Source organism: Aphelocoma coerulescens, chromosome 2 (genome assembly GCF_041296385.1).
Source record: "Aphelocoma coerulescens isolate FSJ_1873_10779 chromosome 2, UR_Acoe_1.0, whole genome shotgun sequence".
Classification (NCBI taxonomy): Eukaryota; Metazoa; Chordata; class Aves; order Passeriformes; family Corvidae; genus Aphelocoma; species Aphelocoma coerulescens.
Window position 1 is genome coordinate 45,014,479 of NC_091015.1, and position 13,418 is coordinate 45,027,896.

Consider the following 13,418-nt stretch of genomic DNA (forward strand, 5'->3'; position numbering starts at 1 on the left):
TAGGGTTCAATATCAGTATGTTATGAAAAAATATAAAGAAAACATGGGAAGAAAACAGCTCTTCTCACACTTTCATGTCAAGAGGAAGACATTTAGAGCTAATCATCTCTTATTTATTACACCTTTTTAAACTGGAGCCCTGTTCGTAAATGATTGTTAATCACTGACACACACTCATGCCTTGCAACTTACCCTCTCTTTCTGTGCATCTCTGATGAATTCAAAACTAAATTATGCTCATTACTTTCTGAGCAAAGGATCCCCATAAACCTGATTCAAAACTAAACTCAATGAGAAAAAAAAACCACAAGGAAAAACTTTCATGGATCCAAGAATTGTGTAGGCAGTTTCAGAACAGCTCTTAACTAATCCTACTATTTATTTATATAGATGCTGACCTGAGCTATAGAAGCAACAGCTAAATCTGAAAAGGGGGACTAGAGATGAAAAGAAGTCTCTTTGTTAAGTACTTGTCTCCTTATATGATACTTATTCTTTCAACACATGGGCCATTTTTGTAGACAATTTGACAGCATGTATTAAAGGTTTATCATATGCTTTTCATTTTCCTTTAAAGAACTATGATATAGCACTCCTATATTCAGTGAAGACAAGTTTTTCTTCCAAAAGAATTGTAACCTATCTTTTGAACAACTATCTCTTGGCAGCATATTTTTTCTTTTATTGGTATTTTACTGCCCAGCCTGTATGGTTTCTCCAGTCACTAACACGGGATGGTGTGGCTAGCAACTTTACCAATGACCAACAAAGCAGTGCATTTTATGAAATCAAATGTAATAGCATTACATCCCCAACACAATCAGCTTAGGTTGAGCCATGTCTCCCACACAGTGCTATAAACCAGCTACGTCTGTTGTATTACAGGCACTGATAAAGGCTGCTTATTTGATGAATGCCATTTTATTACTCATCTTCTATGAATCTTGCTTTCTTTCTTGCAGTGCTTTTTGTAAGAATCCCACTTCTCCTATCTGAAATCTCCATATGCATAAACAATAAGCTTCACTCTGATGCTACTACATGATTATCTGGTGTTCACTTTTCCACTCCTGGGGTTATTAAAACTGCCTAGCTTAGGCTTCTTTAAGATTTCTAAGTCAAATTAGGCTTTACAGACTAAAACTAGAGGCTGAAATTGCTTAGGCAATGACAGAGAGAAACAGGTGACTCCATAGAGGAGATTCAGTGCTTCTCAGCCTGATAGCTGAGGCAGACCTGGCCAAGAGCTGAGAAATTACAGAATGTCACTATTGGCTGCATTCACTATCAGAGAATCCATACCAACAGATTTTACTGAATTGTATATTTTTCACCTTATTCTTCAAAATCTATTTATAAAGTCAAGCATGGAAAGAGAATTATTCTGTAAACTATAAATGGCACTGAAATTCCAAAGAAAGGTAGGGAGTACCACTGAAGCCCTGCTAGGCACTGCAATAAATCAGAAGCGATGACTCAAAACTCTCGAATGGCCATAAGAAAGCTTTAATGCAAACACACTACTTCTATTATATGTTGCAAAAGAAACAAAAAAAAAATTCTCAATGAATGATTGACTCCAAAGAGTATAAACTAATTTAAAAACAAAATTCATGCTACTATATTTCAAAATCCTTCTTTTTTTTTTTTCTCTAATGTTATGAACCACAGTATTTGAAAATGGGGTAATTTTGTTGCGTAAGCAGGCTTTCTTAAAGAACATTTCAATGACCCAGTTATGTCTCTGTTTTATTTTTGTAATATTTTTATATGAACTAGGATAAGACTGCAGTTAAACGCTGTTCTTCAATTTATTTTTCCATCTGCTTTTAGCTGCAGGATAGCATATTTTATCACATTTGATATACGGGGTCAAAGGAATAAAAAAATTAACCCTGTATTTTTGCATAAAATGTATAAATAAATTCTGATGGTGCAAGCTCAGCAAGTAGAATATTTTTACTACTTCTATCTTGTGATAATGTTTTTGTAATCACTTATAACTCAATCGCTAACAACTGAATGCCGTTTCCTATGTTATTAACACAGCTCTACAAATCACAGAGAAAAATCCAGGATCTGAGCAAAAAAGGATGAAAGGTCGCATTTTTAGAAGGTAATCTTTTCACACATACAAGAGGCAATAGGCCAAGTCACTTAGCTCTTCCTAGCTAATCAAACTGCACAATTTCAGCATAGTGGTTCTTTTTTAGATGTAGGTGGTGATAAAATGATCCTCAGCTTGGGAACACATCCAAGATACATACACACTCCCAAACACCTCCCCCTACTCACCCCACCTCCAGTTGATTTGAACACAGACATACTTATCAATACTTTTTAAGGTAGCAACCATGCTGATGGGGACAATTATGAAACGAGAGAGGTCACAGTAAATCCAACTCGGAGTATGTGACCAAAGTTACGTGGGGAAAAACTGAACTAGTGTCAGCATCAAGCATCTGTTGCTGCTGGTGTGAGGACAAAGCGAGTGCCAGAACAAGGAGGCAGTTTTGTAGATCTACTGTTTGTCAAGTCGCCCACTGAAGCAAGCCTCAAAATCAGTGTGTGTACTGCGGCCATCTGTTTACTTTTCACTAGCAAAACTCTTGACTCTTACCATCTCTTTGAAGTCATGGTCAATGTCAAGAAACAGGTACAGCTCTGATGATCATGCATGTTTTTTTAACTTGGCGGGGGAAAATAGGAAGGAGGAAGGAAGACAGAAGTATGTAATTAGTTTATTAAAAAAGAGGGGATTACAGGAAAAGGATCTTCATTTATTCAGATAATATTATGCCCCAAAGGGATTAAGCTATCAAGGTATCATGAAAGCAACTAGTGAAAACAGGAAGACTAGTCTGCCACAAAATAATTATTTATTTACTCAGCTGTGTAACAGAGAGCTGCTGAATTGACCTGAACTTAAGAAACTTGTTGATCTCTTCTCTCTGGTGACCAAAATTAGAATAGATCAAATGATCTGTGATAAAGTGGAATTAAAAGCTCGAAAACTCCTGAATCACTACTAAACCACCCACAAACACCCTAATGCTAAGCTCAATTGCTGATTAGTTTCACTGTGCAAACTCCCCATAGAGAAAGCCACTGTCCATTTACCAGTGCTGTTCATGTCCGCATCTCCTGAATCTTCACCCATTTTAAGACTCTCTTTTTTTAAGAACTAACATATTCTTGCTCTAACCTGTACTATGCAATTTTGTTTACTTATGTATCTTTTTGACTTTCTCCCTTTTTCACTTGTGTCATACATCTACTTGCATTTCCTCTCTCAGGAACCCCAAAAATTCCAACTGAGATTTTCCTTTGAAATTTCTTTCATCTCTTTCTCTTATTTTAATGTTCCATAACTCAGAATTCTGAAATTTCCATTATTTTCAAATTTTTTTTCTTTTCCTCTGTCCCAGGTCTTAAAAGGGACTATTTAAGTGAGAACCCCAAAATACCAAAAGTCAGGTAGCGTATGATTTCCAGATGTGTGCATGTGGCTTCCAGTGTGGGGTAACCTGCACTAATTTCATCAAAACATCCAAATATCCTTTGATAGAAGACATACTTACATTTCATACAGTACTCAAGAATTTAGGTAAACTGCTTCAGCAGTAGATATTGCCAAATAATTGAAAAAATGTTCACATACTGGGTGAAGGTATATGGTATGACTTGTCCACACCTACAGAACTTTGAAAAACCTCGATTCTTTTTATATTTAAATGCTTGCTGGAGAGACGCCTGTGTATGTATACAGGTTTGTATTTTAGAAGCACCAATAAACAAATGGATATGCTGTGTTTTTCAGCCATTGAAATTTGAAAATGAATTCTGTGCAGAAGCTAACATTTTTACAGTTGAATCAGGTCTTTCACCTCTGAAACAACTGCAGTACTGTTTGCAGATAAAAGAGATATTGCTCCTGAAAAATCCTATGCACAACATTTAGAAAAAAAACAAAAAAAAGATGTAAGCTTACTGTCATGTGCATAGTATAGAGGCTATAACTTTGGAGAAATACAAGGTGTATTACAACTTCCTCTAAAAAAAAGAATGCATCTTTTGGAATTGTTTAAGTTCGATATTTCCACAGAGAGAGCAATCACTAAAATTAGTGAAATGTTTCAAACTTCTTATTCCACAGAATAACCTGACGAAAGCAGACCACTCACTAATAAAGTGCAACTTAATAAATCATGTGAAATCTTATTTTGTTCAAACCCTTACTAACTCCTAGCACCATCTGTTACCATCAAAACTATATGACAAGATATGATATATAATTAATAGGTAAACAACAATCTAATTAAAATGGACAAATACTCCATGTTCCTGCCATTTGGGAGCTCTAATTACAGACTAAATTTTAAGCTTGAATTAAATATTTAAGCTGGAAAATTAACTTTCCTTCTCGAGCCTTGAATACATTAATACAGATATGTGAAGCGACTTCCTGATGGGAACTTAAACATGTAATTTAGTTTCATCAAAGCAGTTACTAATTGTTAAGCAGCAGTACCTTACCATATGTACACAATAGCTATTTAGAGCCGAAAAGGTGGTTTTAAAGTACCCCTCTGCAACCCTTTTCTGACATAAATATAAAATGTATATACAGCACAACAGTTTACACTACACACTGAAAATAAATTACATAGAGACTTCAGCTTTCAAATGGGTCTTAGCATGCATAAGTCTGAACAGATCTAGATAAACAAATGTGTATTTTTGCTGCTGAAGAAACTAAAGAAAGTCTAGAAAAGTTAAGATATTTTTACATTCTACTTACAGAATTTTGAACTTCAGAGCAAAAACATGCAATTTGCCTGAGCCATCTAGCAAAACAAAATGCTGAAAAAACCAGGTGTTTCATCTAACTTAATAGACGATCCAGATTTTCTTAAATACTATATCAAATAGAGAGAAATATGAATAAAACTGAGAACAGAATTACACAAAACATTGTTAAAAAGGTTCCAAGCATGTAAGTGGTCAGAATTTACTTAGGATTCTAAGGATTTTACTGTAGCACAGTAGACAATATTGTACTAGGAATTTTGAGTATTTGCATTCTGACCAGGAATTGGATTCTAGGTGCTTAACATTGCCCACCAGTCAACAGACTTCACTGTTTTAGGAAAAAACCCAACACACCTTCGTTCTTTATGTAAACCACAATAATTTCCAAATAGTTCTAAGTTGAACTACCTTGCAAAGCATTTCCCTCATCTTATGGATACAGAGTTTGAGGCACATGGATGCCAGGTGACACCCACAACCATATGTCAAGGCTCCAATGGTGTAAAATGCTCCACATATATGGAACACTATGCTTTTTTGTGTTCACGTGGAGCTCTTTTAAGGGAGGCACACAAAGATTTCAGAATGGTTTCAGTCAAGACTTGGTTTTTACATACTCACATGGCCTGAGTCTGTGACATAGGAGAAACAAGAACCCAGATTTCTTATCTTCAATATTCTCTTCTAATGCTAATATTCTCCATCCACACAACAGATAGACATTTGACTTGCTTTACTTTAGATTCAACTGCAGAACAGCAGAACATGATGTTAAGAGAAATGGTGCATTTGTATTTTTAAATATCCTTGAGATGGTATATTACTTCCAACAGTGAGGAACAGAACATAAAGAAGCTTCATCCATTCATCTAGCCTTAAGAATTTTTAATTCTGGCATAAATACAGAGGACAAATGAATTACTGGGCCATGACTTCATCAAGGGATTCTAGTGACATCGAAACCAAACCTCTAATAGTTTGTGATGTCATTGCAAAGCCTCAAGGGATTTCTTGTTCCATAATTCAGAAGAACATGGCAGCTTCTCAATTTATGTAGTTAATGGACTGGAGACCCAGAATGTGCTTTAGGACCTTCTCTACTTCTACGACTCCCTCACTGCTGTCCTTTGTCCCATTCCTACAATATATATAATTTTACTCTTCCTATGTGATAGAAGTACACTGGCAGTTTACAATAATCAAGCTGATATTTTCAGTTACACAAACTCAGATGCTTTTCTTTCTACAGAGTTTTTGGACTGTATACATACTATCTTAAATATTGCAAAGCCAATTATTTTAACAATATCCATGTTTTCAACATATTTTCATAATACAGTCTGTGAACCTATTTTAAAATGATTAAATAATTCTTATCAGTAAAAGAATAAAAATTGCTGAAAAAAAAGACTAAAACACTGACTTGAAAACTTAGGTATTATAAATCTCTCTTAGAGCCACATTTATATGAATTTCAGCCATGTCTCACCAACCATCACTTCCTCTTTGTTTCTATCTCCATGAGTACTCCTGAGCTACTCAGGCCTATGGCTCATGCTCCAATCCATACTTTCCAAGTTAGTAGGGTCATTGTTATACAGTCACAGTGATAAAAGACTCTGTACAACACACATTCACTGTTGTACTACTGGGTGCTGAAAGCAAGCATGGACTCCTCTAGCCATGTGCACTTAATTCCTTTGGCCAAGCCAACTGGATGGGAGAAGTGCATGATTCTGTTGTTTCAAGGTGGGAACACTGAACAGCCCTGGTGAGAGCAGAAAAGGACAGTTTTTCTCCCAAGCCCAAGCAAGGAATGAAATTCATATACCAAATGAAGATTCTGCTTGTGTTGGACACAAGAAAGGACAAAGATATGCTCTGCTACCTTGCAGCCATTAAAACCCACCTTCTTTTAATTCTATTAGGTTATGTTTTGAACCACACTCCGATTACAGAGAAAGACGGCTGCTAGGCAAAACCACACACCAAGTTCTGGGGAGCACTGTCATTCCCTCTGCAGTCCAAGATACAGTCATATTCTCTCCAGGGCTATTTATAAACCATATTGTAACGTACATGTGCCATGGATCCTAATGTGAGGAAAATTATATAGATATTCAAAGCATGACATATTGATTCAACATATTGAACGGATTGTTTTTTCCTCTATTTATTTAAATGATTATAATAGTTTATAGTGAGCTTAGCCCTTGAGACAGATGGTTGTAAACTCAAAATTTAAGTTTTAAATAACTGTATTAACATGAAGTAAATGATTTTATCCACCACCCTCATTAGAAGAATGAATTTATCTTAACACAGTCTTTAACCCTCTCCTGAATTGTTTGTGACTATTTATCAAAGAAAGTGAACTTTGCAGCTCATTGACTGGTGTTTTAAAATGTGTCTCATCAAAATGTGTCTGATAACCACAGTATTTTTTTACACTGTGTTGGGCAAAAGTAACCTTGGGTTTAGGGCGAAGAGGGGAACTCTACCATTACCCATTTTGAAAAGAGCCTTAAATTTTAAGTCTACAGTTTATATCTCTAATTCTTTCCAAGAGATAATGTCTAAATTACCAGGAACAAAAGCATAAAGTAAAAACCTCTGTCCATAATTCATGCAAGCAAATAAAACAGTTTTCCCTTAAAAGACTATAGCACTACAAGATTTATGCCCGTGAAAAATATTGAATTATATTTATCATACAAGAGCTTTATTCCTTTCCATCTCCCAATTTTATGAGCATCTCCTTTGTCCTTTCCCTTTTAGCCCTCTGTCATTGCATCTAATACTGACTTCCGGGTTTCACTCCTGGACAATGTCAAAGCAGAAGAGATCATTTTGCCACTCACTCAGTATTTAAATACGATAACTGATCTTCATGACAGTAACTCCCTTTGCATAATTAAAAAAAGCATGCATTGATAAACGTGTGATCCATCCAAGCCTGATGATCAGTCAGAAGCTTGCACAAACCAGTAAGAATTCCATTGGGTACTTCTACAAGATTCACAACAGGTGGATGGAACTATGCCAGCAAGTGGCAACTGCTCAGTGTGGGTTGACAGGTAGAATGAAATAGTTAATCCTGAGGACCAACACTCAAGTAAAACTTCTTTTAGGGGGGTTTAATTTGAACTGGTCACATTCAGGACCAAAAGCCCCCTAGCAGCTATTACAAAAGAAGTCCATTTACACACTGATGGTGTGCAATTTCCAAGTTAGCTTAATCCAAAAGAAATCAGTTTTCCCAATGCTAGCACAACTCTGCAGTATGATCACAAGCACAGTGGGGACAATCTGCTTCAAAGATATATTCCTGATCCACACCAAAGGGCTAACCTAGGACCACACCAGGAAAATCAAACATGCTTTCAATCAAATTGTTTACTTAAGGGTGCACATAAAGGTCCAGCAAAAATGCTAAAGTAATAGTGAGTCAGGAAGCTCATGTGCATGTGTTTTAGGCTGCTTTTTTTAGTGAGTAAAAAGTACGAAAAAGAAATGCTAAAAAATAATATTTATGAAATCAAACTGAGACATTTTGTAAATATGAGACTTTTTTTTTTTAGCATTTAAAGGCACTTAATAGGGGTAATCATGTATTTCAGAATAATTTTGAAGATTTTTTCCTGTTAAACTAATACACCAAATTTGAAAATTTTTAGCGAAATGACTGTTCCACTATGTAAGATAAGAGAAGAAACAGCAGAAAACTCACAGTGAACAGCTATTAAAAAAATTAAGGTGATGTGCTGTACTGTTATTTTGGAAGTTCCTCTATTTTTGTATAAGTGATCTTAAGGATATCACATCAGTTAGTTTCAGGTATCCTTCTCAGGATTTTTCACAATTCCCAGTAGAGGCCAAATTCTTGGGCAAAGACATACATTCTGACAAGCTCTCAAAAGCAGCATCTCTGCAATGTGCATTTAGACCCACACCTGAGCCAAGAAGATGAAGACCTCCATTTTACAGCTTAACAAGTGCTTCTTAGCATTACTCTGCATTCTTCCATTATCTATTTTTCTTTACTAACAGTGAGGCAGAATTTCTAATGCCAGAAAGTTGTTACCAGTAATAACTGCTCACTTGGGATGGGCTCTTTTTACACTGCTTACCTCCTTTGATTTCAAGAGCCTGATATGAAAGTCTTAATCATAAGTCACTTATTTCAGCATTTTTTGTAATTATTTAGGAGTTTCCTGACAGAGAATAAAGATCTTCTTTAGATATACAGACTCCTGACAATTCAGAAATTAGTGTACTCCAGTACTATGCAATAACCTTGAGTTCCACACTGGTTAGAGAAACTTGGCCAATTAGGTTACATGTTTAATTAATTACTTAAAAGAAATAATACAATAGTAAATAAAACTCTGAACCATTTGCCATAAATAAATATATTCTTTCAAAAGGCTACTAAAAATTCTTCATAGAAAATATTATTAATAATAAACTATTTGGCTAAAGGAGTAAACACTGTCATGAATCACAAAATAAGTGACACAAAATGAAGTGCAAAATATTCATGTAAGAAGAAGAACTAGATACACAAAAATGATATTGTACATGAATTGCTTTTGGGTGCAATTATCTTCCTCACATGTTAATATAATTTTGGCATCTTATTATATGTTTTATCCCACAGGGAATTTTAATTCAGAAGCACAATTATCAATAAACTTGTCTCACAAAAACTACCAGTCTCACCTCCTAGTCTGATTTTCTACAGTCCTCTTCTGTGCAGGAAGAGAAGTTTAGAGTATGTGGGCTTCCTATGAGGGCAAACACTTCTCTTGTTTACTATGCCACATGATTTATAACAGCCTTCTATTATATGGTGTCACTCAGAACACACAACAGCCATTTCATATTGATTAAAAAGCATTTTAAAACATTTTATCACATTTTAAAATACAGCCTGCATGTTCAGCTCCATTTTTTGATACACACAAATACAACAGATAATAAGCGTGGGAGGCATCACAAGGAGATTGTAAAACAAATACTTTGGCCAAAACCACAGGGCATTCTACGCCTTCAATCAAACCACAGCAATTAATATGAAATTCTAAATACAGAATATAATGCCACATAAATAGTATAACAGCCAAGTCCTGTCTAAGAAGCCATATGTTTTTTCCCATTGTTCAAAAAAAGGAGATGACTTCCCGTCACTTATGTTTCTGATTAGCAAGGTGATTTATGCCACAATCACTAAAAATGCCAGCAAGTGAATGAGAAAATGCATAGTGACTGCACCAGATGTGCACAATAAACAGGAATCCCATTGTAATCTCTGGTACTTAGTTTATATGAAGGTAATGTAAGAAACACTCTTGGATATGGCAAAGTCACTCTTTTTTTACATTTGACTATAAATGATATGAAATAAATTGTGTGTTTTATACTTTATGGCATGCATACATTGATAAATTAGGTACAGTTTTGTATCCCAACTTATCTACAAGACAAACCTGGCTAAGATCATGGGGATTAATTGCTTCAGAAGTGTGAAATGCAGCTTTTCCATTCTTTTCTGCACACTCAGTGAAGAAACAATGATTAATCACTGTTTAACTATTCTCCTGAGGATCTACAAGATTGCCAAAGCAGGACTTATCCTCATAAATCCAAAAAACACAGGTTTAGATTTGTTGCCAACAACTGAAAGAACATGAACTCAGAGCCATTCGTTATCAGATTAAAATAATGTCAAGGCTTTAGAACCCCCTACCAGAGCAAAATTCTTTTTAATTTGCACCTAACAATGGGAATTGGAGTATCAAACCAGATTTAAGAAACATATATGTATTTGTATATATGAACATATCTCCCATTATCAGAAGTATAACATCCTGATGATACAACCACTTCCATTAATCCAGCATAAGAGAAGCAGCGTCTTTAAGTAATGTTTCCATTGATATTAAGTCTCAGTAAATAAAAAAAAACCCAAACAACTCAGTTAAAATTACATGCATTTCACTAGCTTGCAACAAATCCTATTTATGTATATAAATAGTTTGTTTAAATGTCTGAGAATTTGTTTAGACATCTTAACTTTTTGATAGAGGACTGTACTCATAACAGTGCTTAACATTTTTCTAACCACTTTATAATCAACATTTAATAAAATTCACTGTGTTTAATATGGAATTCACTATGCAAACAGATCACACAATCAAATGAAAAATGCAAAAATTACCTGTTTAAAACTTTCTCCGTTTAAAGAAGGTATTCATAAAAATGCAAAAATTACCTGTTTAAAACTTTCTCTGTTTAAAGAAGGTATTCATAAAAATGCAAAATTTATCATGGAAATAACAGACAGTGCTGCACAGACTCTGGCTGTATACAACAGCATCAGAGGATTGACAGCCTTTTCTAAAAAGTTCCAGTTTAAGAATTTGAATATCTATTTCTGCCTTTAAAGAAACGAGAATAACTGATGTCAAGCGCTGTCTAAAGATTCCCCCAGGAAAAAACCAAACCAAAACAAAACCAGAAAAACCCCACCACATTTAAGTTATTGTAGTATTAGGAAAGATAGTTTTATCATTCAAAAATGCTGTGTCAGTAACAGGCAAGCTGATGTGGGAGAGAGGAATCCATGTCAGAGTTCCCAAGTGCCTGGGAGCTAGAGTAAGCAGGTAAAGCCTGTTGCTGACCAGTGGCTCTGGCCTGTAGCTGTCCCCACTGTGATCCCTGTGCTGCTCTGCAACCTCCCATATCCCCAGCTGCTCCCATTCCCCCACTCCCCCATCATGCTGGGGGTTTTTTCCCCAAAACAAGTTAATGCTGATAAGGTCTCCTACTTGGCTGTAGGCAAAGTCTAAGAATGACTAAGTGGATGCTGAAAACCTCTTGACCCTGCTGTCCACCTGCAGCATTCTGCTGCAGGGAGGGGTACCTGCAATACCCCACAATCCCACCCTGGTGCCTTCACTTTGTGTTACACACCTCACAGATGTAGCAAGCTTAGCCATGGAAATTGGGGTGCTCAAATTTTAATATGGTACTGTAAGAGCCATTAGCTACAGAAAACCCACAGTAAGTAAGGGATGTATTTCTTAAAGTTATTTCTATAGATGTGACAGTGACCCAGAAGCTACCATGAAAGGACAAACCTTCTCTGGGTGACACTGGCTTCAATGCAAGGATAACCACAAAGGAGGAAATTGAGTTTGATGCAAACACTCTAAGCACACTGCCCAGGCTGAGAGGCTGGCTAACTACATGAGCAACACGTACTCACCTCGAGCACCCTTTGCTTGCAGCATGTATGGATTTTCTGACATTTCTCTAAGTTTCACAAACTGAAAAACCTTGATTGAGTCCCAGGTCAGTGGACGTGTTTACAAGCTTGTATCCTTCTCAGAGACAACTGAAAGGTAGATTTATAAACTCATCAAATTTAGCTAGAAACTTCAGGCACTAAAGAAAATGCTTCACTGGCATTTCAGCTCCTTCTTCAGATCAGTTCCTAGGGAGGACCAGTATCCTCACTTGAATCCCACAGTACAACTAGTACCCACTCCTGTTTGTAAAGCACTTCAAGACTTCCAGCTACAAATATTAACCAGCCTGTGTTTACTAGGATTTCCAACTTAAGTAGCCCAATTTATACTTCTTCCTGTTCCAAGAAACATTTGACAAATATTATTCTACTGTTATTATCTACTTTCTGAGGTTGAGGAACACTGTGGAAAGACAAAATCAAGTCTGCAATGTATCCCCTGCCTAGAGCAAGAAAATAATTCTCTGCTAACTTGGTCATTAAACACAAGTCTTTACAAACTCATACAGACTGGGATTAACTGCTCACAGAAGTGGTTTTACCTACAGGTTTTAACCTTATTTACCAAATTGAGGTATTGAAAACTATTCTTCCACCTTCTCTCCAGATATGCAACTCTCAGTACCTAATTAGGAGGAGTGGAACATTAGAATTATTGTGATGTTTGTAATTTCTGCATTATTAGTTTTAGGTTTGCTTTAAATATGTTTCACAATGCACTGGAATGTGTTATCCTCCATATTAAGTATACAATGTGAGTGAGGGGGAAAATACCTGAAAACAAGGATATTCAAGAGTTATGGACCCTGGTGCTATCAGAGTAATTTAAAAATATGGATTAAGATTTTACTTTGCAGATTGCTAACAATGCAATAAAACAGCAGACCTTCCACTGTTACTTTTAATGTATATTATTTTTTAATTATAGGCACAGTGTATTTCTGACAAATTTCTTACTGAACAATTATAAGCATGTATGGAAAATCAGATTACATATTAAAGAAAGTGTCTGATGCATCTGTCTATGTAACTCTTACTGTATTATTCATAGCAAGAGCAACATTTTTACCTACCTTCAACCATTTTTTTTCTTGCTATTCAGCTACTGTAATAACTTTCCTTCCTGTTGGACTAGTCATCAAAATATTAAAGGTGCAGAGAAACCAGGAACATATAAAATTACAGAACTGTTTATGGAAACATGCATTGCTTGAAAAATTCCTCCAAATATTTTTGTAGCAAATCAAGAAAAATAATGTATGTTCTGCTGTTCAATGATACTCATCATCACCTG

The 13,418-nt window shown here is 35.7% G+C and overlaps 1 protein-coding gene across 8 annotated transcripts in view; it reads right to left on the bottom strand.

Annotated features, from left to right (window-relative positions):
* The window catches only part of TBC1D5 (TBC1 domain family member 5), a 337,427-nt gene that overhangs the window by 233,378 nt on the left and 90,631 nt on the right, over positions 1-13,418 (bottom strand). Inside the window, exon 1 of one of the 8 annotated variants that reach the window (XM_069007251.1) lies at positions 12,083-12,098. The exons of the other annotated variants lie outside the window; for them this stretch is intronic. The gene's annotated coding sequence lies outside the window, so the exon portion shown is untranslated. Of the gene's footprint in view, positions 1-12,082; positions 12,099-13,418 lie in introns of those variants that run through there. 8 annotated transcript variants of the gene reach the window in all.